Source organism: Bos taurus, chromosome X, assembly GCF_002263795.3.
Source record: "Bos taurus isolate L1 Dominette 01449 registration number 42190680 breed Hereford chromosome X, ARS-UCD2.0, whole genome shotgun sequence".
NCBI lineage: Eukaryota > Metazoa > Chordata > Mammalia > Artiodactyla > Bovidae > Bos > Bos taurus.
In genome coordinates, this window is record NC_037357.1 from 18,538,882 (window position 1) to 18,565,604 (window position 26,723).

General features: G+C 39.3%; 1 protein-coding gene across 2 annotated transcripts in view; it reads left to right on the plus strand.

Annotated features, from left to right (window-relative positions):
- Nucleotides 1-23,296, plus strand: part of LOC112445080 (P2R1A-PPP2R2A-interacting phosphatase regulator 1) — a 67,456-nt gene extending 44,160 nt beyond the window's left edge. For both annotated transcript variants that reach the window (XM_024988622.2, XM_024988621.2), the window contains 2 exons: nucleotides 12,110-12,227; nucleotides 23,013-23,296. The gene's annotated coding sequence lies outside the window, so the exon portion shown is untranslated. The remainder of the gene's footprint in view (nucleotides 1-12,109; nucleotides 12,228-23,012) is intronic.
- The last annotated feature ends 3,427 nt before the right edge of the window (nucleotides 23,297-26,723 follow it).

Sequence of the window (26,723 nt, forward strand, 5' to 3'; positions counted from 1 at the left end):
TACTGGTTTCTTAGGGCTATAATAACACAGTACCACAAACTGGGTAGCCCAAAATAATAGAAATGGATTATATCTGTAGGGACCCTATTTTCAAATAAGGTCACATTAAGAGGCGCAGGGAGTTAGGGAGTTAGAACTTCACCATTATCTTTCTGTGGACATGATTCAACCCACAACAGGATGGTTTTGGAATTTTTTATTGTTCCAATTTTTTAAATTAGTTTTTTAAATCACCTATCTTATAACTCATCTTTAAAAGTGTAAGAACAAGAGGTGATCATATTGTACATGTGTTTGTATGTCTTCCTATACATTTTTATATATATATATAATTATAAATATATATTTATATATAAATATATAATTATAAATATATATTTATATAAATATAAATTTATAAATTGTAATTGTAATTGTAATATTTAATATAATTTATAAATAATATTTTAATTTTAACATTTAAATAATATATAAATTATAAATAAATATTAGTGTATAAATATAATATATATAATATATTTAAATATATTATAAATATATATTATAAATATAAATATGCTAGTTTTCACATTGTCAGTAAGAGGATAAATAAAAGTAGAAATATGTTTTTCAAATATTTTAAAAGCATCATTTTTAATCCTTAAATGTGTTCATGTTCAATCACATATTCCTATTTTACTTATAATCTTCTAAAAGAGCAGCACTCAAGTTTATCCTAACATGAAAGCTCATTGCAATAATAAGTTAGATTCTCAGATCAGGAAAAAGATATGGTTCTTCAAATTTTTAATGACTAAATAAACTAATCGAGTTTGCAATATCAAGTATATTCAATAAGTATTGAATATTTTCTGTGTACACAAACTATACTTAAAACTGTATATGAAAATGAGTGAGATACCTTTCCTATTGTCAAGCAGGATAAGTGTGAAAATAATGATACAAGGTAGTCTAAGATAGTATGACCATAAATACACATATGAAAAGATCTCTGTACTATAAAAGTAGGAGAGAAAGACAATAGTGAAATCACAGAATCTTAGAACTTAAAGCAGTTTCAGTTCAGTCACTCAGTCATGTCCAACTCTTTGTGACCCCATGAACCGCAGCATGCAAGGCTTTCTTGTCCATCACCAACTCCCAGAGCTTGCTCAAACTCATGTCTATCGAGTCGGTAATGCCATTCAACCATCTCATCCTCTGTCATCCTCTTCTCCTCCCGCCTTCCATCCTTCCCAGCATCAGGGTCTTTTCCAATGAGTCAGCACTTCGCATCAGGTGGCCAAAGTATTAGAGTCTCAGCTTCAGCATCACTCCTTCCAATGAACATTCAGGACTGATTTCCTTTAGGATGGACTGGTTGGATCTCCTTGCAGTCCAAGGGACTCTCAAGAGTCTTCTCCAACACCACAATTCAAAAGCATCAATTCTTTGGCACTCAGATTTCTTTATAGTCCAACTTTCACATCCATGCATGACTATAGGAAAAACCATAGCTTTAACTAGACGGACCTTTGTCTGCAAAGTAATGTCTCTGCTTTTTAATATGCTACCTAGGTTGGTCATAGCTTTTCTTCCAAGGAGCAAGCATCTTTAAATTTCATGGTTGCAGTCACTATCTGCAGTGATTTTGGAGCCCAAGAAAATAACATCTGTCACTGTTTCCATTGTTTCCCCATCTATTTGCCATGAAATGATGGGACCAGATGCCAGGATCTTCATTTTTTGAATGTTGAATTTTAAGCCAACTTTTTCACTCTCCTCTTTCACCTTCATCAAGAGGCTCTTTCTTTAGTTCATCTTTGCTTTCTACCATAAGTGTGGTGTAATCTACATATCTGAGATGATTGATATTTCTCCCGGCAATCTTGATTCCAGCTTGTGCTTCATCCAGCCTGGCATTTCGCATGATGTTCTCTGCATATACATTAAATAAGCAGGGTGACAATATACAGCCTTGCTGTACTCCTTTCCCAATTTGGAACCAGTCTGTTGTTCCATGTCTGGTTCTAACTATTGCTTCTTGACCTGCATACACGTTTCTCAGGAGGCAGGTAAGGTGGTCTGGTATTCCTATCTCTTGAAGTATTTTCCATAGTTTGTTGTGATCCACACAGTCAAAAGCTTTAGCATAGTCAATAAAGCAGAAGTAGATGTTTTTCTGGAATTCTTTTGTTTTTCTCTATTATCCAACGGATGTTGGCAATTCGAATCTCTGGTTCCTCTGCCTTTTCTAAATCCAGCTTGAACATCTGGAATTTCTTGGTTCACATACTGTTGAAGCTTAGCTTGGAAAATTTTGAGCATTACTTTGCTAGTGTGTGAGATGAGTGCAACTGTGCAGTAGTTTGAATGTTCTTTGGCATTGCCTTTCTTTGGGATTGGAATGAAAACGGACCTTTTCCAGTCCTGTGGCCACTGCTGAGTTTTCCAAATTTGCTGGCATATTGAGTGCAGCACTTTCACAAAATCTTCTTTTAGGATTTGAAATAGCTCAACTGGAATCACATCACATCCACTAACTTTGTCCATAGTGGTGCTTCCTAAGGACTACTTGACCTTGCACTCCAGGATGTCTGCCTCTAGATGAGTGATCACACCCTCGTGGTTGTCTGGGTCACTAAGATCTTTTTTGTATAGTTCTTCTGTGTATTCTTGCCACCTCTTCTTAACATCTGCCTCTGTTAGGTCCATACTGTTTCTGTCCTTTATTGAGCCCATCTTTGCATGAAATGTTCCCTTGGTATCTCTAATTTTCTTGAGATCTCTAGTCTTTCCCATGCTATTCTTTTCCTCTATTTCTTTGCCTTGATCACTGAGGAAGGCTTTCTTATCTCTCCTTGCTAGTCTTTGGAAATCTACATTCAAATGGATATATCTTTCCTTTTCTCCTTTGCCGTTTGCTTCTGTTCTTTTCACAGCTATTTTGTAAGGCCTCCTCAGACAACCATTTTGCCTTTTTGTATTTCTTTTTCTTGGGGATGGTTTTGATCACAGCCTCCTGTACAATATTATGAACCTCTGTCCATAGTTCCTCAGGCACTCTGCCTATCAGAACTAATCCCTTGAATCTATTTGTCACTTGCACTGTATAATCGTAAGGGATTTGATTTAGGTCATACCTGAATGGTCTAGTGGTTTAAAGGAGTTTAGAAGTCTTTTAATCTACCTCTCAATGCAGGAATCCTTTTAAGAATTCCAGACAGGTTGTCTTTTAGCTTTAGTTTAAAATCTTGTGATTTCAAAGTGATTGACTGAATCCCTCACAGGCCAGCCAGTTCATTCTATTGATGGACAGTTCTCAGTATTAGAAAGTTCTTACATTAAAAAGGGGTGTGGGGTTTGTATCTCTGTGGCCTGTTTCACTGGCTCTTTAGAATTGAGGCAAATCAAATGAGCTATTAAAAGCACATGAGTTAAGATTCTAATTCTGCATTAATCTTTGTTCCTGCTCTCTGAATTATTAGTACTCCCACTACAGCATATTTAATCTCATCTTCTAAATGAATTTTTGAAATTCACCTGGAAGCAACTGTATATAAATATCCATGATGAAAATGCATGTATGGTACTTTGGATATCTATGGAGAAAACTAATTACAATTTGCCTGAAGTGCTTTTAAATATTTTAAATCTTAGAAAGTTGAGCTTGAAAATCTATCATATACATAGACTTTACTCTCAGATAGTTGAAATTCTACATTTAAAAAAGGCAAGGGAATAATAAGTTATTCTGGTGAAAAGGTAGCTTTCTTTCCCTTAAGTTCCATGATATCTCACAGATTTCTTAAAATGTGCTTCTTAACCTGAGAGTAAATAAGATTAATTTTTACAAATGTCCATAAGGTATAGGTGAAAAGACTCACACATCATATAGAATGTTAGAAACTTGCTCAACTTTCTTAATAGTGGGAGACATAGTCTTTCAGAAGAAATGTGTTAAGTTGATACAGTTATTAACGGAATCCTATGAATTGACCAATAAGCTATAGTATGAAATTGGAGATCTCTGTGGCATCACCGACAAAAGTAAATTGATAACACTGGTTCCCATCGACCTTTTAGTTGACTGACCAGTCTCCATTATTAGTGAGCACAGGAGTCAGAAAGCCTGACTTGCAGCTCCAGCTCTATCACTGGCACTGTATGCCTTCGGGGAGGTCACGTCACCTGTCTGTGTTTCATATTTCCAATATGTAAAACAGAGTTGGATTAGATATTTCTCAGATCCCTTCTGCCTCTTAAAATTTTACTGATTCTGTAAAAACATCTGCCTTCATCTTTGCTAGCATGACAGCAAAAGTCATGATGACATTAAACTCCAAAAGGCTTTAAAAAAATATTTAGGAAATTAGACAGCTTTTTACCTAATATTTTGATTCTTTCTGGCAATAAGAAATTCATTCTGTTTAGCCTCATCAATAGTTTCTTCTCATCTATGAATTATGCATGCTTTATGATGAAATGTGGAAAGCTAATTCCCCCTTGATTTCTTGTTTTGTGTGGAAAAATGATCCTCTCAAGAGTTCCATATTAATAACAAGTTCCACTGACAAAACACTCACCATAAAGTTTTCTTTCTACTATAACTACAGCTTGAGACAAAAAAAAAAAGAGATACAGTTTGTATATTTTTTTCAGAGTAGCAAAGGAGACAGGGCCAAAAGCAATATCAACTATAAAAATTCTATCCCAATACACATTTGGAAGTGCTCAACAAGTACTAAAAAGCAGATAACCAGCAAAATAGCCTTTTCTTTTTCCTTGATAATTATTGTATGGCTATAAGAAAAATTTCTCCCTTTATTGTAGTTTAGTTGATTTCTTAGCATGATTCATGTTTGGTAACTCTCCAATGAACACAAATGAAAAAGGACATATTTGAAAGTCGCAAACAGCTGGTTCGTGACTTTGTGCTGAGGAAAGAAATATTTTGAAATCACATTATCCAGGAGAGGAACCTCACTGTACTTTTCATTTCTAGTCCCACTTTTCTGGGAGGAAAGGTTTAGTTTGCTTTCTTTATTTTTTTTAATTTAGTGAAGGAAAATTGATTTACCCTAGGTGTCCATCAATAGTTTGCTTTCTTAACTAGACATATGAAACTCTGCAGTGGTTTACATTGTCATATTCTTCTATAGTATTTTTATAAGTGTGAGTGAGGTCTTTGGAGAGAAAACTGCTAAGGCTAGCATGTTAGGGCTGTCAAGGGACATTCAGCTAAAATTCCCTTAAACTTGATTTAGAATACATCCTCATGCCACACTGATTATCCAAGGTTTTAAAAACTTGTGTAATAAACAAAGCTGTTGAGAGCATGGGGAAAGTGGTATATGAATTCACTGGGGTGGATTCCTAATGTCCTTTCTAGAGGAAGTTTAGTATGTATCAAAAACCTTCAAAATGTGTACATCTTTAAAATTTTTTTATTCATTTGGCTGTGCTGGGTCTTTGTTGCTGCACAGGCTTTTCTCTAGTTGTGGCGAGGGGTGGCTTTTCTCCAGTTGAAGTGCACAGGCTTCTCATTGTGGTGACTTCTGTTGCTGAGCACAGGCTCTAGGGCATTCAGGTTTCAGTAGCTGCAGCTCCTGAGCTCTATAGCACAGGCTCAGTAGTTGTGGTGCACAGATTAGTTGTCCTGTGGCATGTGGGATATTCCAGGACCAGGGATCGAACCTGTATCTCTTGCGTTGGCAAGCAGATTCTTTACCACTGAGCCACCAGGGAAGCCCCAAAATGTGTACATCTTTTGATATAGCAACTCTTCTAGGAATTTTTCTTAGGAGAATATATAGGACAAGTTGAAATAGATGTTGACTGTAACATTATTTGTCACTTTGGAAAACCTAACATTTTTAACACATTGGGCTGGGACAACTGAATATTCATGTGCAAAACACTGAAATTTGACTCCTACCTTATACCGTATACAAAAATTAACTCAAAATGGATCAATGACCTAAATATTAAGATCTAAAGATCTTTTCAAGAAAATTGGAGATACCAAGGGAACATTTCATGCAAAGATGGGCACAATAAAGGACAGAAATGGTATGGACCTAACAGAAGCAGAAGATGTTAAGAAGAGGTGGCAAGAATACACAGAAGAGCTGTACAAAAAAGGTCTTCATGACCCAGATAACCACGATGATGTGGTCACTGACCTAGAGCCAGACATCCTGGAGTGTGAAATCTGGTGGGCTTTAGGAAGCAATACTATGAACAAAGCTAGTGGAGGTGATGGAACTCCAGCTGAGAAATTTCAAATCCTAAAAGATGATACTGTTAAAGTGTTACACTCAATATGCCAGCAAATTTGGAAAACTCACCAGTGGCCACAGGACTGGAAAAGGTCCATTTTCATTCCAATCCCAAATAAGGGCAATGTCAAAGAATGTTTAAACTACTGTACAATTTCACATGCTAGCAAGGTAATGTTCAAAATCCTTCAAGTTAGGCTTCAACAGTACATAAACTGAGAACTTCCAAATGTAGAAGCTGGATTTAGAAAAGGCAGAGGAACCAGAGATCAAATTGCCAACATCTGTTGTATCATGGAGAAATCAAGGAAATTCCAGAAAAACATCTGTTTCTGCTTTATTGACTATGCTAAAGCCTTTGACTGTGGATGACAACAAACTGCAAAAGTATTAAAGAGATGGGAATACCACACCACCTTACCTGTCTCCTGAGAAACCTGTATGCAGGAATAGAAGCAACAGTGAGAAACAGACACAGAACAATGAACTGGTTACAAAATTGGGAAAGGCGTACAGCAAGGCTGTATATTGTCACCCTGCTTATTTAACTTACATGCAGAGTACACCATTTGAAATGCCAGGCTGGATGAAACATAAGCTGGAATCAAGATTGCCAGGAGAAATATCAACAACTTCAGATATGCATATGATACCACTCTAATGGCAGAAAGTAAAGAGAAACTCAGAGCCTCTTAATGAGGGTGAAAGAGGAGAGTGAAAAAGCTGGCTTAAAACTCAACATTCAAAAAATGAAGACCATAGCATCTGGTCCCATCACTCACTTCATGGCAAATAGAAGGGGAAAAAATTGAAACAGTGGCAAATTTTATTTTCTTGGGCTCCAAAGTCACTGTGGATGGCAACTGCAAGCCATGAAATTAAAAGATGCTTGTTCCTTGGAAGAAAATCTATGACAAACCTAGACAACATGTTAGAAAGCAGAGACATCACTTTAGTGACAAAGATCCATACAGTCAAAGCTATGGTTTTTCTAGTAGTCAGGTACATATGTGAGAGTTGGACCATAAAGAAGGCTGAGCACTGAAGAACTGCTGCTTTTGAATTGTGGTGTTGGAGAAGACTCTTGAAAGTCCCTTGGACAGCAAGGAGATCAAACCAGTTGATCCTAAAGGAAATCAACCCTGAGTATTCATTGGAAGGACTGATGCTGAAGCTGAAGCTTCAACACTTTGGCCACCTGATGCAAAGAGCAGACTCATTGGAAAAGACCTTGGTTCTGGGAAAGATTGAGGGCAGGAGGAGAAGAGGGCAACAGAGAATGAAATGGTTGGATGGCATCATTGACTCAATGGACACGAACAGAGAATGAAATGGTTGGATGGCATCATTGACTCAATGGACACGAGTTTGAGCTAACTCCTGGAGATGATGAAAGACAGGGAAGCCTGGCGTGCTGCAGTCCATGGGATCATAAAGAGTCGAACACAACTTAGTGACTGAACAACAACAAAACCATTTAATTCTTAGAAGAAGAAGAGGGTAAATATTTATGACCCTGGATTTAGCAATGGATTCTTAGATATAGCACCAAAAGAAAAATAAATTGAACTTTATAAAAATTAAGAACTTTTGTGAATCAAAGAACATTATCAAGGCAGTGAAAAGGCAATCTGTAGTGTAAAAAAATTTTGTAAATCATATCTGATAAGGGTTTAATCCTGAATATGTAAGCAATTCTGATAGCTCAACAACAAAAAGCCCAATTAAAATATGGGCAAAGGACTTTATGAATAGACATTTCTCCAAAGAAGATATACAGATGGTCAATAAGCACATGAAAAGATGTTCAACATTATTAGTTATTAGGGAAATGCAAATCAAAACCACAAAGAGATGCCATTTTATACATGCTATTGCTACTGCTGCTAAGTCACGTCAGTCGTGTCTGACTCTGTGCGACCCCATAGACGGCAGCCCACCAGGCTCCCCCGTCCCTGGGATTCTCCAGGCAAGAACACTGGAGCGGGTTGCCATTTCCTTCTCCAATGCACGAAAGTGAAAAGTGAAAGTGAAGTCGCTCAGTCATGTCCGACTCCTAGTGACCCCACGGACTGCAGCCTACCAGGCTCCTCCGTCCATGGGAGTTTCCAGGCAAGAGTACTGGAGTGGGTCGCCAGTGCCTTCTCCGTTTCATACATGAGGATGGCTCTAATAAAAAAAGACAGGAAGTAGCAAGTACTGATCAAGATGCAAAGAAATGGAACCCTTGCACCTTTCTCACTGGAATGTAAAATGACACGGCAACTGTGGAAAACTTTATCAGTTCTTCAAAATATTAAACTCATAGTTATCATATGATCCAATTAATTCCACTTCTTGAAAACAAAGCCTTGAACAGGTACTTGTATGCCAGTGTTCCTTGCAGCATTATTCATTCATGATAGCCAAAAGGTTGAAACAACTTGAGTCCATCACCAGATGAATGGATAAAATGTGGTATATCCATACCACGAACTATTATTCAGCCACAAAAAGGAATGAAGTTTTGACACTTGCTACAACATGGGTGAACCTTGGAAACATTATAAGTGAAATAAGCCAGACACAAAAGGATAAATATTGCATGTCACCACTTACTTACACAAATTTGTAGAAACAGAAAATAGTTTACAGGTTACCACGGGCTGGTGGGAGGGGGAATGAGGATTCTTAATGGGTACAGAATGTCTGTTTGAGATGATGAAAAACCTTTGGAAATATAGAGTGGGAATGTAATTGCGAATATAAGCTTCCCAGGTAGCACTGTTGGTAAAGAATCTGCCTGCCAGTGCAGGAAACACAAGAGATATGGGTTCGATCCCTGGGCTGGGAACATCCCCTGGAGTAGGAAATGGTAACCCACTTCAGTATTCCTGCTGAAAAATTCCATGGACAGAGGAGCCTGGTAGGCTACAGTCCATGGGGTCACAAAGAGTGGGACACGACTGAGTGCACATGCACGCATATGCTGAATTGTATACTTCAATATGGTTAAAATGGAAAGTTTTATGTAAAAAACTAGAAACCTAAAGTCTAACACTAAAGTATCAGTTAATCTAGCACTTATCAGAGTGTTTTATAAAATATAAGTAAGTGTCCTGAAGAATTAAAGGAGGGGGAGGCCATGGACAATCTCTGGTCAAGTAAGTTTGGGGAACTCAGTTAATTCATTTCTTTAACATGTGAAAGCCCAAGAAAGGGAATATGGTATGGGGCATTTTAAACTATTTAACCTAAGTCCTATTTTTTTGAGGGTCATCTTATAGAACTAATGTTATATAGAATGTCCTCTGGGAAACTTTGGGTAAACAAATTACATACAGTAGAGTCATTCCATGGAAATCTCTGTACCTGTTAAGAATGATGTACCTGTTAAGAATGTTTATACTGTATTGTAAAGTAAAAAAGTAGTTTTATTAATGGTATCTCATTTATGTTTTTTAAAAGTATATGTATATATTTTATAGGGATCTATAACAGAAAAAATTCTGTAAGGCTATATGCCAAAATGTTTACATTTCTAGGAGGTGGAAGATGCATGATTTTGTTTTCATTTGTGTTTCTCTTTGCTTGTCTGTATTTTCATTTTCTTTCACATAGCAAACCTGTTACTTGTATAATCAAGAAATAATAGAAGATAAATATGTTTTAGAAATTCATATGCAGTTCTGACAAATGTGAGGGAAAGGATAAGAGCATCAGTGCTCCCTTATCACTATTGGATTCTTCACTTGAGTGTGTGCGTGTTAAGTCACTTCAGTCATGTCCAGTCAAGTCTGCGACCCTATGGACTGTAACCTGCCAGGCTCCTCTGTCCATGGGATTCTCCAGGCAAGAATACTGAAGTGGGTTGCTGTGCCCTCCTCCAGGGGATCCTCCAGGGGATCTTCCCAACCCTGGGATCGAACACACATCTCTTACATCTCTGGCATGGGCAGGTGTAAGAGGTATAAGGTGCTACCACCTGGGAAGCCCCCATACATTGGCAGGAGGGTTCTTTACCACTAGCACTCCCTGGGACTCTTCACTTCTATTTTAATTTTCACTGAAGGAGAGTCAAAGAGCCTTTCACCTGTTTGAATGTTCTGCTCATTAAAAAATTCCCCCAGATATTGAACTAAATCTATCTTCCATTCTTTGGTCTTAATTTGTCATAGGGAATGCCACAAAAGTAGGCAAAGTCTATCTATCACCTCTACCCTAGTGGCTCAGATGGTAAAGAATCAGCCTGCAATGCAGGAGACTCGGGTTTAATCCCTGGATCGGGAAGCTCCCCTGGAGAAGGGCATGGCAACCCACTCCAGTATTCTTGCCTGGAGAATCCCATGGACAGAAGAGCCTGGTGGGCTACAGTTCCATAGGATCACACAGAGTCAGACATGACTGAGCGACTGAGCAGCAGCATCACCTCTCCCATAGGTGTAGACTTTCAGATATTTGGCAACAGCTACCATGTCCAGACAGATCTTTTCTATTCTAGGTTTCCATTCTAGTCTTTTTTCTCTGAGATGGTTTCCAGGCCTTGTTACCATCCTGGCCATTAACCTCCAATTTGTCAATATCCTTCAAGTGTGGCACCCAGAAATGACTACAACAGTCCACTCTTGTTTTTCACATTTCCTTATCAGTTCCTAAAAACTTGTGATATTATTAGATCCCTCTGATTAAAAAAATAATTTCAGATTATTTCCCAGTGCAATAGGACTGTATTCTGAATCCTATCCTAAGACTGTATATGAGAGATACTCAATTATCTATTTTTCCCATCTTTTAATTTCTAAAGCTATATAGATGAATAAAATATTCTAGGTCAGTTCCTCATCAGATCTCTTGCATTTATTGTAACCTTAATAGAATGTTTGCCAAACACCAAAAGGATAATGAGCTTCCACACTGATGGTGAGGGAAGAGGTGCCCTGTAGTTTGGCCAAGGAATCTGAAGACCCTCTTGTCCTATACCATTTTCTACTCTTTGTCTTAGTCATTTGATATCAGTTTTTAGATTAGTCAAGCTTCATCCAGATTAACTGGCCTCTCTATTGAGATGCATTTCATAAGATGATAGTGACAAGCCAGGGTTCACACTGATGTAGAACGTCATATCTTGTCCTTAATCTGATCCCAGATCTCCCAACCACAGCAACCCACTCCAGTATTCTTGCCTTGAGAATCCAATGGACAGAGGAGCCTAGTGGCTACAGTCTATAGGGTCACAAAGAGTCCGACATGACTGAGGGACTGAGCACTGAGTGCATGAGCACTCCCAACCAACCTAGTGTATATTGGTCTCATTTCCAGCCTAGTGAATCCTTTGGCTTTTATTCCTTTGGCCATTCTCCCACTATTTAAAAGAACCTGTTAAACACAAAGAGTCCGACATGACTGAGGGACTGAGCACTGAGTGCATGAGCACTCCCAACCAACCTAGTGTATATTGGTCTCATTTCCAGCCTAGTGAATCCTTTGGCTTTTATTCCTTTGGCCATTCTCCCACTATTTAAAAGAACCTGTTAAACCGTATATACCAGCTCTAAATAGCATTGGCTCAATGCCTTCTACCATGCACATGTTCCTGGGTGCTTAGTTTTTTCAAGCGAGTGGTTTCCTAATTGTAGAGACTGCATCTTGGTCCACAGTTTACACAGGATACTTATTACTTACACTTGCTAAGCAGATATATCTTTAAATTTTCAACTTTTGAAGAGTTTTTATTTAAACTAGTATATGGTACAGTAAACTCTAGTCAATATTCTGTAATAACCTAAATGGGAAAAGAATTTGAAAAAGAAAAAAATCAACTCAGTTGAGATGTAATTTACATACTTACTATAAATTTCATCTATTTTAAGCTTTCAGTCAAGATATAGACCACTTCCATAGAAATGTCCACTGACCTTTCATCATTAATCTTCTACTCCTACCACCGGCTCCAGATGACCACTGATCTCCTTTTTATCATCACTACAGGTTAGAGTTCACTTTTATAGAATTTCATAGATATGTATAAAATCATACAGTATATATTCTTTTGTGTCTAGTTGCTTTTGTTTAGAATGTCCTTGAAATCCATTCATGTTGTTTCCTGGATCAGCACTTCATCTCTTTTATTGCTAAGTTGTGTTTCGTTGTATGTATATGGCACAATTTGCTTATCCATTAACATTTTGATGGACATCTAGGTTGTTTCCAGTTATGGGTTATTACAAATAAAGCTGCTATGAATATTTGTGTTTAAGCTTTTGTGTAGATGTGTATTTTAATTTCTCTTGAGTAAATGCCTAGTAGGATTGCTATGTTATGTGAGTGTATGTTTAACTTTGAAAGAAATTGCTGATCTGTTTTCCAAAGTAATTTTACCATTTTATATTCCCATCAGCAATGCATGTTCATTTATGTGGCCCATGTATGTAGTTTGTTTAAATGATAGTTTGATTTTGAAATCCTAATTTTCAAAAGGATTTGTTGTGTTAAATGTTGCTTGAGATAGGAAAGCCATCAGTGAGAGTGAGGAAATATGTTTAACTATGTTTATTTTATCAAAAATGCTCATCAGATTATATTTGCTTTCAAAGAATTTACCTTGTTTAGCTTGAGTTTGGGTATTTAGCCAAATACAATTATTCATTACTGTTTAAGATGATCAGCTGAAGGGAATACTTCCTTCAAAAGATAATCCTATTTGACTTAGAAAATAAACTGACTTAACTTTCTCCAGAGGCTTCTAAGTTTCTTTAGGAATAGCTTCATATGACTTCTCGCTTTTAGTTAACTTCAAGATAAATTCATAGATAAATCATAGTCAGTTAAAGAGAAGCTATGGCTTGCTAAAGTCCCAGTGACATACTAACGTGTATGTAGCCTCCCAAACTCACTCACTTACTGACAGGAGAAGAGTGACTTTCATAGGTATTTGCCAGTGTCCTGTTGTTCAGGGGGCTGTGGGTACCAGGAAAGCTATGAAGCATGGTATCAGCCTTTGGATCTTGGTGAAAGAAAGAAAGAAAAAAGCAAACCAAATAGATGTACTTGGTCTATTTCATCATACCTAAGATCCAAGGGTTTAATAGAGCACATGTTACCAAGCAACACACTTTGCTAATTTCACTTTACCAAATAGGAACTCCAGCAGAAGTGCCAGGATTGTCTGAGTCTTGTCTGGGACTCCTCAAATGTTGAGCAGGAGAAGGAAACTATTTGTGTACTAGAAATGTAGTACCACATTTGGCCATCAACTAAAGGGTTTTGTTCTCTCTTTTACTACATTGTGAAAGCAGAGGTAGTGTACTTACTTACCTTTAGGGATGTCTATCCCATTGTAGATATAGTGTTCTGCAGCAAGCAGATCCAACATTGTTTTCCTTTGTGACTCAGGACTCACACAATACCACATTTGAGGGCTAATATCACATTTGGGGGTCATTAGGCAATGCTTGCTCGATGTCAGAGCTAAAACCATCCTGCTCCTAGCTTTTTTGTTTGTTTGTTTCCATGACAAGCTTTTCTTCAGTCTCTAATTTTCTCTAAACTATTTTAAAATATTGTTCACTCCATTCAAAGGCTTACTTTCCCTTTATAAATCAATACTGAAAGACTACATTACTACATTATCTTGAACTTTTCTTGCTTGTAAGCCTTTCAGAGAACCTGGGTTCATCTGTGTGATTTTATGGGATCTCACTATTAAAAGATAACTGAAACTAGGGAAAGAGCTCTGGGGTTCAGATTCTTAGGCTGAGTGGTTCAAAGTCCCATATTATTTTTCATGAATGAAAATGGCCTTTTTTTTTCAGTGGCACTGGGTCTTAGCTGTAGCATATGGGATTTATTTCCCTGATCAGGGATCAAACCCCAGGCCCCCGCATTGGGAGTGTGGAGCCTTAGCCACTGGACCACCAGAGAAGTCCCGAAAATGGCCTTTTTTAAGAAACAAAGCTCATTTCTCAGGAAGTTGAATGGCAGAGACTAATCATGGTAACGGAAACTAGGCACCGTCTCTCTGCTGATGTATTATTTATCGTATTTATATTCTGTTTCTTCCCCCAAAGGACTTGAATTAGAGACAACTGAAGTTGAGAGTTTGTCTTTAGTTTTAGCTTGCTTTCTGTTGCCTCTTTCCCTCCAGCAGCCCAAGTGCCAGCCTTCCCTGCCGGTGCTCCCAGAGGTTTATTTTCTTACCATCTTCTAATCAAAACTCCGATCCTAGCAAGTCTATATTAGAAATTCTGATTAAAGTTCTTCGCAGGAAAATTAAAGTGACCAATAAATTTAACTTTGAGGGAAGGTGTTTGTATTTTAAAGCAGTAATTTACTTCTAACCTCAGTCATTAGATTTTGAGGGTTAGTGGTCAGGGGATGATGTAGCTGGGAGCTTCTATTCCCTTCTATTCCTGTCCCCTCTCCCCATCTCTCCCAAGCATGACATGGAGTAAGCACAAGCCATGGGCCCTTCTGTCCTACATTGCCTTTTTTTATTTTTAAAAATTTCCTTTTAATGGTAAATACTCATAGAAAACTTGGGAAATCCAAAGAACTACAAGATTAAAAATTTACTAATAGTCTTAACTCTCAAAGATGATCAATAATATTTTGATGTACTTCCAGCCTTTTCCCCTATTTATATTTTTGAAATATTTTTGTGATCATGCAATATATAAAATTTCATATTTTTTGTTTGACTTATTTATTTAAAAATTTAACAGTTTTTTATATCAATATAAATTCTGACCAGAGGCTATAAGTACATAGTCCATGTGTATGTTTGCTTACTATCTTACCCTGACTACAATTTCTTCAATTAGATCCTTATTTGGGGACATTTAGGTTATTTTCTCTTTAAAAAAATGGAGTATTATTGACCTAGAACACTATGTTAGTTCCCTGTGACTCATTTATTTGTAACTGGAAGTCTGTATCTCTTAGTCTCCTTTACCTATTTACTCATCCTCCCAACCCACCTTCCCCTCTGGCAACCACATGCTTGTGCTCTGTATCTATGACTCTTTCCTGTTTTGTTATGATTGTTCATTTGTTTTTGAGATTCCACATCTAAGTGAAATCGTACAGTAGTCCTTATCTGACTTATTTCACTTAGTACAATACCCTCTAGGTCCATCCATGTTTTCGTAAATGGCAAGATTTCATTATTTTTTTATAGCTGAGTAATATTCCATTGTGTATATGTATCACATCTTCTTTATCAACTCATCTATCGATGAACACTCAGGTTGCCTCCATGTCTTGGCTGTGTGAATAACGTTGCACTAAACATGGAGGTGCACATATTTGTGAATTAGTGTTTTTGTTTTCTTTGGGGAAAATACCCAGAAGTGGAATTGCTGAATTGTAGGGTAGTTCTATTTGTAATTTTTTGAGGAGCCTCCATACTGTTTCCCACAGTGGCTGCACCAATTTAGAGTCCCGCAACAGTGCATGCGGGTTCCATTTTCTCCACATTCTCACCAATGCTTATGATTTGTTGTCTCTTTTGATAATAGCCATTCTGACAGGTGTGAGGTGGTTTTGATTTGCATTTCCCTGGTAATTAGTGCTGCTGAGCAAATTTTCATGTACTTGTTGGCCTTCCGTATGTCTTCTTTGGAAAAATGCCTAATCAGATCCTCTGCTCATTTTAAAATTAGGTTGTTTGTTTTTTTGATGTTGAATTGTATGAGTTCTGTGTATATATCCTCATTATTGTCTCCATTTATTTACGAGGAAGCTGAGGCTTGGGAGAGTTAATCACTTGCCCAAATTTCCTCCTAAAGAAATAGGTACCATAATCGTACCTGTGGCATAGAATTACTGTGAAGATTAAATTTACTATCTGCAGCATGTAAAAATACCAAGTTACCTGTCAAATAATAAGCACGCAGTTTTAAAAGTGCTGGTTGTTATTGTTCTTATATACTAACTAGTCTCTGTAATGAACTAGTTACAGAGGCCAGCCAGAGATATCATCCAGTATCCCCTTCTAGACTTTGGTGGCATGTAATACTGAGTTTCCGTTTATGTTGGTGTTATAGAGCTTCATTTAAAATAAATTTAGGTAGGGAAAGGTAAGTCAATTTAAAGAAACCATTAGGTATCAGGTAGTATGTGGATATGGCACAGATGATGATAAATATATATGAATGCCTACCTCAGTGGTTCCTCATTCCTAGAATAAATTTAAACTCTGTAGTGCAGCAGTCACTCTATTTAATATTGCACTGTGCAATGTTAATATTAATTATTGATATTTAAGAACAACATGTTATATTACTCTAATATCATAATTTCACTCCCAGCACCTCATCCCCTTTAGCCTACTCTATCTTTCCTTTTTTCTTATTACATTCTAACAGTCTCTGTTTATTTATTTTAGAGTTTGTTTATTACTTTTATTGTTTGTATCTCTTCACTAGAATGTAAACTCCCCCAGGGCAGGAATCTTTTTCTGTTTTTGTTCACTAAGTGAATAAACTGCCTAAAACAGTGCATGGCCTGTAACAGATAGTCACTAAATATTTAGTGACTGATTAGATGAATAAATGTGAAATTCACAGTCTTTTACAATCTGGTCCCAATCTATTTACAGGCCCACGTCTTGTCCTTCTACCCTCTGGGTATCACTGTTTCCAGCGCACACCGTTTGCTCCCACATCTCTATGCATTTACTTATACTCTCTCCTTTGGCCTGAATAAATAATCATGAATTCAAGCAGATATTTAGTTATAAGAATGTTCTTCACCATCTATCAATGAAAAATTTGAAAACAGCCTCAATATTCATCAATAAGGGATAACTTAGAGAAATCACGATAACTCCCACTTGAGGAAGGGCAATTTGGCAATATCTGTCCAAATTACAAATGTGCAGAGCCTCCGAAGCAGCAGTTGTGCTTTAGGCAGTTTATCCCACAGACATACTTGCTTGTATGTCAAATGAATATGTGCTGGTGAGTCACTGCAGTGCTTTAGTCACTCCTGTTAGACATAGCAGTGACAGAACTCATTACATTATTATGTAGAGCTATATTTATTGATGTGGGAAGATTATAATAGCTAACATTAATTCAACTTGCTATGTGTCAGGCACTGTGATAAGTGTTTTTATATATTTTTGTCTCACTGAATCCTCACAACAGCCCTATGAGGTAGTTACTATAATAGTCTTCACTTTACACAGGAGGAAATGGACTCAGAGACGTTAATTTACTTAACCAGGACCAGACAACTAAGTCTGTGCATGTGTTCTCAGTCGTGTGCGACTCTGAGACCCCATGGACTGTATCCAGCCAGGCTCCTCTGCCCATGGGGTTTCTCAGGCAAGAATACTGGAGTGGGTTGCCATTCCCTTCTCTAGGGGATCTGCCCAACCCAGGGACTGAACCTGTGTCTCTTGTGTCTCCTGCATTGGCAGGCAGATTCTTTACCACTAGCACCATCTGGGAAGCCCATGATGTCTGAAATACAGTATGACAGTATTTTGTGTACGATGATCCACTTTTGTAAGAAGAAATACATATAGATATCTAAGCTTATATATGTGTATATAAAATGGTTGGAAAGAAACACACCGGAATATTAATAGTTACATGGTGAATTATGGGTGGTTTTAATTTTCTTCTTTTTGCTTATCATTATTTTCTGAGTTTTCTGTTAAATTTTGGGGCTGACTTGGAAGAAGTGAAGCCAGGAGGCATGAATTAGTTGTGTAATTTTAAAGATGGCTAAATTTTTAAAGTTTGTTGGTAGTGTGGAATAGTGACACTGATATGAAGGAAGTGTTTTTAGGTTGAGAGAGAAAAACTAGCCAGGAGGGAAGAGCTTGCCCAAAGGGAAAGAGGATGGCCAAGTGTAGGAGAAGGCAAGAGAACCTAGTGTCAAGGACACAGGTGGAAGAGGAAACCTTGAGGAGGGAGTCCCTTGTTCTCTGGAGGCTGAGGAGTTGGGATGAGCAGGCAGATGTGAAAAAGCAGTGACTCAAGGACACGCAAGGTCAAGTACCAAGAGAATCGAGAGAATCAAGGGAGTTCCTGCTTGATGACCTATGTCCTGTCATTGAAACTCAAAGCTTGGCCCTCAACTGAGGGGTTGGGGTTGGGGTGAGGGTGGGGTAAGGAATCTGAGGAGAGGGAGAGGATTGGAAAAAATCACGAAGAGAAATTTGATACAAATATTTAAAAGGACTACCTTGTAGCCCTTGGGGCCCTGCTGAGGCTGGCTGGCCTGGCTTTGTAACAGAGCCAATCTCATGACCTTCTCCAGCAATAGTTAGCAGGCTGGGAGTGGGAGGTGGAGAGAATGGATGGTGGGGTTTTCACAGGGCTGAGGATTGGCAGAGCAGGTGCTACAGAAGGTCACAGGGAGAGTGAGTCCAGAGATCAGCACTAGCATGGCTAAGATGGCTGATCACAGCACCAGCTTGGAAGGAGGAAAGGAAGCCAGCAAGCTACTGATGCCTCTGGGCAAGGAGTGGGAAGGAAGGACAGGCTGGTGGTCCTGGCAGCAGAGTGGTAGAGGGAGACCCATGCGAGGCTGAGGTCAGAGGGGGTGTTTCTGAGTTTGATACTGCATGTTGAAATGGTCCCCTATAGTGCCACTTGGAGTAAGTGGAAAGGAGCAGAAGGTAAACTGCACAGAATACAAGGGTGAAGACAGCATTAAAATAACTACAAGCTGATGAAGGGCAATTTGGCAATATCTATCAAAATTATGTGTGCCTTCCTTTTCATCCAGAAATTCAGCTTTGAGGCATTTATCTTACAGATAGATACACTTACTTTGGTGCAAGATGAATGCATAAGGTTGAGTCATTCCAACACTGTATGTAACCTCAACGGATTGGAAACAGCCTAAAAGTCCACCAAGAGTGATTTGATTCCTTAAATAAACTGTAGTTCTTCAATGGAATGCTAGATAGCTGGGAAAGGGAGGAAGCTCTTTGTGAGCTGATATAGAATGATCTCAAATATTTTGTTAGCTGAAAGAAGCAAGGTACAAATCAGTGGGAATAGTTCTCAATCTCTTTGCTGCTGCTAAGTTGCGTCAGTCGTGTCCAACTCTGTGTGACCCCACAGACGGCAGCCCACCAGGCTCCCCCATCCCTGGGATTCTCCAGGCAAGAACACTGGAGTGGGTTGCCATTTCCTTCTGCAATGCGTGAAAGTGAAGCTGCTCAGTCGTATCCGACTCTTTGCGACCCCATGGACTGCATCCTACCAGGCTCCTTTGTCCATGGGATTTTCCAGGCAAGAGTACTGGAGTGGGGTGCCATTGTCTTCTCCGCAATCTCTTTGTTAACATGAGTAAAACATCCCAGGGAGGATACATAAAAAACCGTTAATGTTGGTTGCCTCTGAGGAGGGGGAGCTGTTGGCTAGGTAACAAGGTTTGGAAGGCGACTTTTCACTTGTCCTTTTGTTTTGTATCCTTTTTTTTTTTTTTCACTTTATGGAAGTGTAATTACAAAATAAAAATTGTGTATATTAAAATTATACGACAGTATGTACCTTTTGAATTTTGAACCACAAGGATACATTACTGGGAAAATGAACTAAAACATTATATATATATATATATATATATATATATATATATATATATATAAAATTTGAATCTCTTTTATAGATACTTAATCACTTTTTTTTTAAGCACAAAAAAATCCCACTAGAGATTTGCTTCACATTAGTCACTTTGCCAGGGTCATGGGTGGGAATTTGAATGAAATTAAATTATGTGTTGATAATTGCTAAAGCTGGGTGTTGGGTATATGGGGGTTCATTTTCTTTTGAAACATGAACTTGTCATTTTTGTAGGTCAAAAATTGTCACATTTTGACAGTTTTATGTGCTGTTAAAGCCATTAAATGTCCTCATTATTAAGCTAATGCTGTTCTCATTATTTTTATAAATTTTCCATAAAATAAATGTTTTCAGTGAAAGGAAAAATAAAAGAGCTCCCACCAGGCCCTTGGTAGGAACATTCAGGTACGTTCTCATCCTGGCTCCTGTATCTAATTATTTAGTGGAAATTCCCATTGCCCCATTGACATCTGAAACAGCAGTACTGCCTTGTTGATTTCCCTTAATTATGGAACCTGGTACTGTTCTCGGGATTTTTCCTATTAACAACAATCTCTCCCCATCCTGTTGTGTGTTAATTGGGTACTACCTTATCCTTATTGCTGGTAAAGTTCATCCTGTTCTTCAAAAATCACTTCTTTAGTTTCTTATGATCGCCTAACATCCTCTTCCTGCCTCACAGTCTATTATTAGCAATCCTAACTAATTTGGAGCCATGCCTGTATGTATCCTGGCTACTTACATTAATCAATCTAGGGGCTGATGTGTCTAGGACATTCAGTATACCACACCATAAAGTTCATCCTAAGCCATCAGTAAGCCCGCTTGTGTTCAGCCTTTTGGCTTCTAGTGTTTTTGCTTATGCCTGCGCTTCTTACCGGAGAAAGCAATGGCACCCCACTCCAGTACTCTTGCCTGGAAAATCCCATGGATGTAGGAGCCTGGAGGGCTGCAGTCCATGGGGTCGCTAAGAGTCGGACACGACTGAGCGACTTCACTTTCACTTCTCACTTTCATGCATTGGAGAAGGAAATGGCAACCCACTCCAGTGTTGTTGCCTGGAGAATTCCAGGGACGGGGGAGCCTGGTGGGCTACCGTCTATGGGGTCGCACAGAGTCGGACACGACTGAAGCGACTTAGCAGCAGCAGCAGCAGCACTTCTTATGTTACCTCAGAGGCTATGGTGATTTGGGCCTGGCCCCTGACACCTGCTAATCCAGGCCTTTTTGTCTGTCCTTAGAAGGCAGGTGTCTTTCTCTTGCTGTCTACAGGCACCTCTTCTCTATAACTCACAGTCTGTTGGTCAACTCTGCTTCCATGTCCCATTGCCATCCCCAAACCTAATTAGTTCCCCCAACATTAAGCTTCTCCTTTACCTCCTCTGTAAAGAGCCTCCTCCGACCACCTCATCCTAGGAAGTCTGGTTTTAGCACACCTCCTCTGTGCCACCCTTCACCACACTGAATTGTCCTGGCCCTTTTTTTTGGTCCTGCCAGCCCCAGACTGTGAATTTCTGGGTTAAAGATGGAGACCATGTCTTGTTCTCCCTTGAATATCATACCTATCACAGCATCAGACACAATGGTTAAATGGTCGAAATAATATTTTTTTAATTTTAATGTGAAATATTTTCAACTTAAGGAAAATTGTCTGCAAAGAGAGTAAAAAGAAATTTCACATACTCTTGATGAAGATTTATCTATTGTTAGCATCTTGTTACATTTATCATTCTCTCTCGCTCTTTCTACACACACACACACACTTTTTTCTGAAACACTTCAAAGTTGCAGACAACATGTCCCATCACCCCCTAATACTTCAATGTATTTCCTAAGAACATTCTCTTATATAAACACAGTTAAGTTAGCAAATTCAAGAAATATAACATTGATACAGTATACTATTACAGATAATTGTCCCAAGAATGCTCTTTTTGCTATATTTGATAACCTTTTGAATTCTGTGGTAATAAGCCTGTAAGTCTGCAATTGATATTTTTCATGCTTCACACCTGATAAACTGATCAAAAAGCCACTTTGTCAAGATACTTAGTCACTGACTTTAATTTTACTTGAGCTACATAATATTTGTCTACAATTGTATTTGCACTAAATGTGGGCCTGTTTTACTAGAATGATGTATCAGGGAAGTAAAGAATCCAGCATGTTACTTTCATATTGAAATGGAATGTTGATACACCTGGAAGCTATAAAAATGTAAATCAACTATACCTCAATTAAAAATATTTTTTAAGTGAAAAAAAAAAAAAGGCAAAAACAACAAAGCAGCAGTGGAATGTTGATGTGCCCTTGTGCCCATTTCTGGGTCTCCATCAGTAGTGTCACTGAGGCAGCCAGGAAGGCACCGTTTTACTCATTAACAGTGTGCTCAACCCTATGCTGGATACAGGGGAGAGAGAACATAAAGGAGCTCTCCCAAGGACCTTACAGTCTAGGAAGTAATGTGGCAGCCATACAGGGAACAATGAGCAGAGCAAAGAGAAGGCTAGCATTTGCTAGGCATCTATTAGGTGCCAGACACTTCAGAAACCCTGTAATGCAGGTATTATCCCCATTGGCCCAAGATCACAAAACTAGTAAACAGTAGAGTTAGGATATGAACCCAGGCCCCTATGACTCAAAATAAGAGCATATGAGGAAGCTTATAGTCATGTGCTCTGGGCCAGATGAGATGAATTAAATAAGTCTCAGTAAGATGCATAGAACCTACAAAGGCCACTCTGGGGACTCTCTGGGAGATAGAGTGTGTTGGGATGCTGACAACCAGCAGCAGGTGCTCCCACCCAAACCCCTTTAAAACCTGCCTGTTATAACTACCTGTTCTCACTGAAGGGCTCAGGCTCTGTCCACCTCCGCTTCTGGTGGACTTGGGGAGATGGGGAGGGGAAGCTGATTCACATTTCTACATTCAACTGCATTGGCCCCCTCTCCAACGCTAGTTGAATTGTTTATCTTCCAAGTGCCTTGACCTCCTGGGGGCAATTTCTCTACACTTCTCAACATCAGAAGCACAGCTCCCTCTGAGCTGAGAGGAGCCTCTTGCTTTACTACAGAACCCCACACCCTCCTGACCTGTCCTCTCCCACCCACCTACCCTTATGCTTCTTTTTGCATGGAAGGCACGACAGGAATTTAACATGTTTGTGTTTTTTTTTTTCCATGACAGGGAGAAGAGCTGGCTTAGACAGATGTAGAACCGCCCAGTCTACTTAAGGCATACCAACTGAATAGCTTAGTCCAAAACATCAGTTCTATAGATTAAAAACTTGAAAAAGGCCACATGCATTCTGACATTTTTTTCCCCAATGAAGAAACTAAGATGGAAAAGGAAAAGTTTGTTCCTAAGTCTGTAGTTCTAATCCTCAACAACCAAGGAGTTATGGTGTGTGGGGTTGGGGTTCTCTTAAAATAAAAATTAAATAAACGAAGGGTTTTGTAGGGTACTTAAAAGAAATGCAGGATTCTGCTTGATGTTTGTTAACTTTTTTATTTTGAAATAATTATACTCATAGGAAGTTGTCCTTCACGCAGTCTCCCCCAATGATTACTTCGCACATAATTATAGTTTCATATAAAGGCCAGAAAATTGACATAGGTACAATGTCTGTGTATAATTCTATGCTCTTTTATTACATGTATAGGTTCATAGAACCACCACCACAATCAAGACACAAAACTATTCTGTCATGACAAAGATCTCCCTGGTGTACCCCTTTATAGTCACACCAACCCTGTCACCCTCCACCATCTCTAATGTCTGCTGCTGCTGCTGCTGCTGCTGCTGCTAAGTCGCTTCAGTTGTGTCCGACTCTGTGCGACCCCATAGATGGCAGCCCACTAGGCTCCCCCGTCCCTGGGATTCTCCAGGCAAGAACACTGGAGTGGGTTCCCTAATGTCTGGTAACCATTAAAATTTGTTCTCCATCTCTATAATTGTGTACTTCTAAAAGTACAGTTTCCTTTAGGAAATAGATTTGCACTCTAGTTTTCACAGAATCTCAGGTTTGAAGGAATAACTTCTCCAGGCCAGTCTCCCTTCCCATGCCCAGATTTTACCTACTACCTCTCTTCTAAGTGTCCAGCCAGCCCCTGTGACATGCAAACCAGAACCTTCTCCAGGATTTTAGAATGTTGAGGTATTTCATATAAATAGTTAGAGCAAAGATATTGTTTCTTTCCATAAATTTGTTCAGTAGTTAGCAAAACTCTTATCTTTAGGTTAAATATTACAAAATGCCCTCTCACCTGCTGATTTTCCCATCAGACACTGAGAGGAATGAAACATTGGAAGCCTGAAAGGCTCACAGAAAATTCCAGAAATCCTTTAACTATAGGTTAGCCTGGCTCCCAGCAATTGGGGCCTTTCAAATGTATGTGGTTCATGTGTGGAATTTATTTCTTGGGCTGATTGTGTGTTATCTACATGGTATCTACAAGTGTCATTCTGTAAGATAATCTTACTGTACCCAACTCCCCAGAACTCCCTTGTGGGGAATAGAGTTTTACAGGGCACCATGAAGGCAATGGCACCCCACTCCAGTACTCTTGCCTGGAAAATCCCATGGACAGAGGAGCCTGGTGGGCTGCAGTCCATGGGGTCGCTAAGAGTCGGACACGACTGAACGACTTCACTTTCACTTTTCACTTTCATGCATTGGAGAGGGAAATGGCAACCCACTCCAGTGTTCTTGCCTGGAGAATCCCAGGGATGGAGGAGCCTGGTGGGCTGCCGTCTATGGGATCGCACAGAGTCGGACATGACTGAAGCAACTTTAGCAACTGAAGCAGCATATAGCCTGTTTTACGAACATTAGAAAATAATGACTCAAAGTAATGGTAAAACCGGAAGGGGCTGGCAGAAGTGAAGCCACGGGGGTTCCACAATTAGGATTAATTTGGATCCCCCACCTCCTCTCCCCTGGACAGTTTTGAAATCTTTTCACAAGTTTAACTTATTTCTTATAGAGAGCACTGTGCTCTCCTTAACTGGACAGCAGCATGTGTATAGGTCTAGATTCAGCCCCATTAGGATGTGCCCTTTGGAATAAATGACTTCAAACTAATAGTTCCCTCCATAGCCGCCCCAGAGGCAGGGGTAGGAGAGCATCTGACTTTGGCCCAGGAGACACCACAGTCTAGTGAATGCCCTCTTCTTGAAGTTGGAACGACAGTGGCCCGTTCCCTACTTTCTTAATAAGGGCCCCTGCCTCCCACAACATTCCTGACTTCCCCTTGGGTGGGGAGAGTACAAACTGAGAAAGGAAAGGAGAGAATGCAGCTAGCTATGTGCTCTACCTCAAGTGCCATTCCTCTGGGTCCACATCATAACTTACAACCCAAAGACCTTCAGTACTCATGTCTTGGTATTTTCCCCTCATCAAATAACCCATGGGGGTTACTTGTATTTTCCGAAGTGAAAAGATATTTCCAACTAACTTAATAATCCTGGCATGTTCTCTGCTGCCTTAGTTTCTTTGGCGGGTAATTTTGTGGCTACTCTTCTGCTATCTTTTTCTTCAACCTGTGTTAAGAGAAGAGAAGACAAGGCTAGGTCATGGTCAGGATGCTGACTTTGGCAGTGCCCCTTCCTCCCTGGTGGCTCAGATGGTAAAGTGTCTGCCTACAATGCAGGAGACCTGGGTTCAATCCCTGGGTCAGGAAGATTCCCTGGAGAAGGAAATGGCAACCCACTCCATTATTCTTGCCTGGATAATTCCATGGACAGAGGAACCTGGTAGGCTACAGTCCATCTGGTCACAAAGAGTCAGACACGACTGAGGGACTTCACTTCCTCCCTGGGAGGCCTTCTTGTGGAAGGCAATTATCTTCAACTGCCAGAGCCTCAGTTTCCTCATCCACAAAAGTGGGATAAATAACTGCCCCCCTAACCTTACAAAGGTGGTCATTTAGATAAACAGATATTAGAAACATCTTTGTAAAATTTTCAAAAGGGAAAATATAGTGATCAAGATCTTCAAATACAGGGCTTCCCTGGTGGTCCAGTGGTTAAGAATCTGCCTTGCAATGCAAGGGACACCAGTTCAACCCCTGATCTGGGAAGATCCCACATGCACAGGGCAATTGATCCCCTGAGTCATAACTACTAAGCCCACTGTAACTATTGAAGCCCAGGCACCCTAGAGCCCATGCTCCACATCAAGAGAAGCCACCACAATGAGAAGCCCACACACTGCAATGAAGAGTAGCCCCTGCTTGCCACAAGTAGAGAGAGCCCATGTGCAGCAACAACAACATATCAGAGCCAGAAAAGAAAAGAAAAAATAGATCTTTTAAAAGCAGCTCAATTCCAGAAAAATAAACGACCCAATCAAAAAATGGGCCAAAGAACTAAATAGACATTTCTCCAAAGAAGACGCACAGATGGCTAACAAACACATGAAAAGATGCTCAACATCACTCATTCTCAGAGAAATGCAAATCAAAACCACGATGAGGTACCATTTCACGCCAGTCAGAATGGCTGCGATCCAAAAGTCTACAAGCAATAAATGCTGGAGAGGATGTGGAGAAAAGGGAACCCTCTTACACTGTTGGTGGGAATGCAAACTAGTACAGCCACTATGGAGAACAGTGTGGAGATTCCTTAAAAAACTGGAAATAGAACTGCCATATGACCCAGCAATCCCACTGCTGGGCATACTCACCGAGGAAACCAGAATTGAAAGAGACACCTGTACCCCAGTGTTCATCACAGCACTGTTTATAATAGCCAGGACATGGAAGCAACCTAGATGTCCGTCAGCAGATGAATGGATAAGAAAGCTGTGGCACATATACATAATGGAGTGTTACTCAGCCATTAAAAAGAATACATTTGAATCAGTTCTAATGAGGTGGATGAAACTGGAGCCGATTA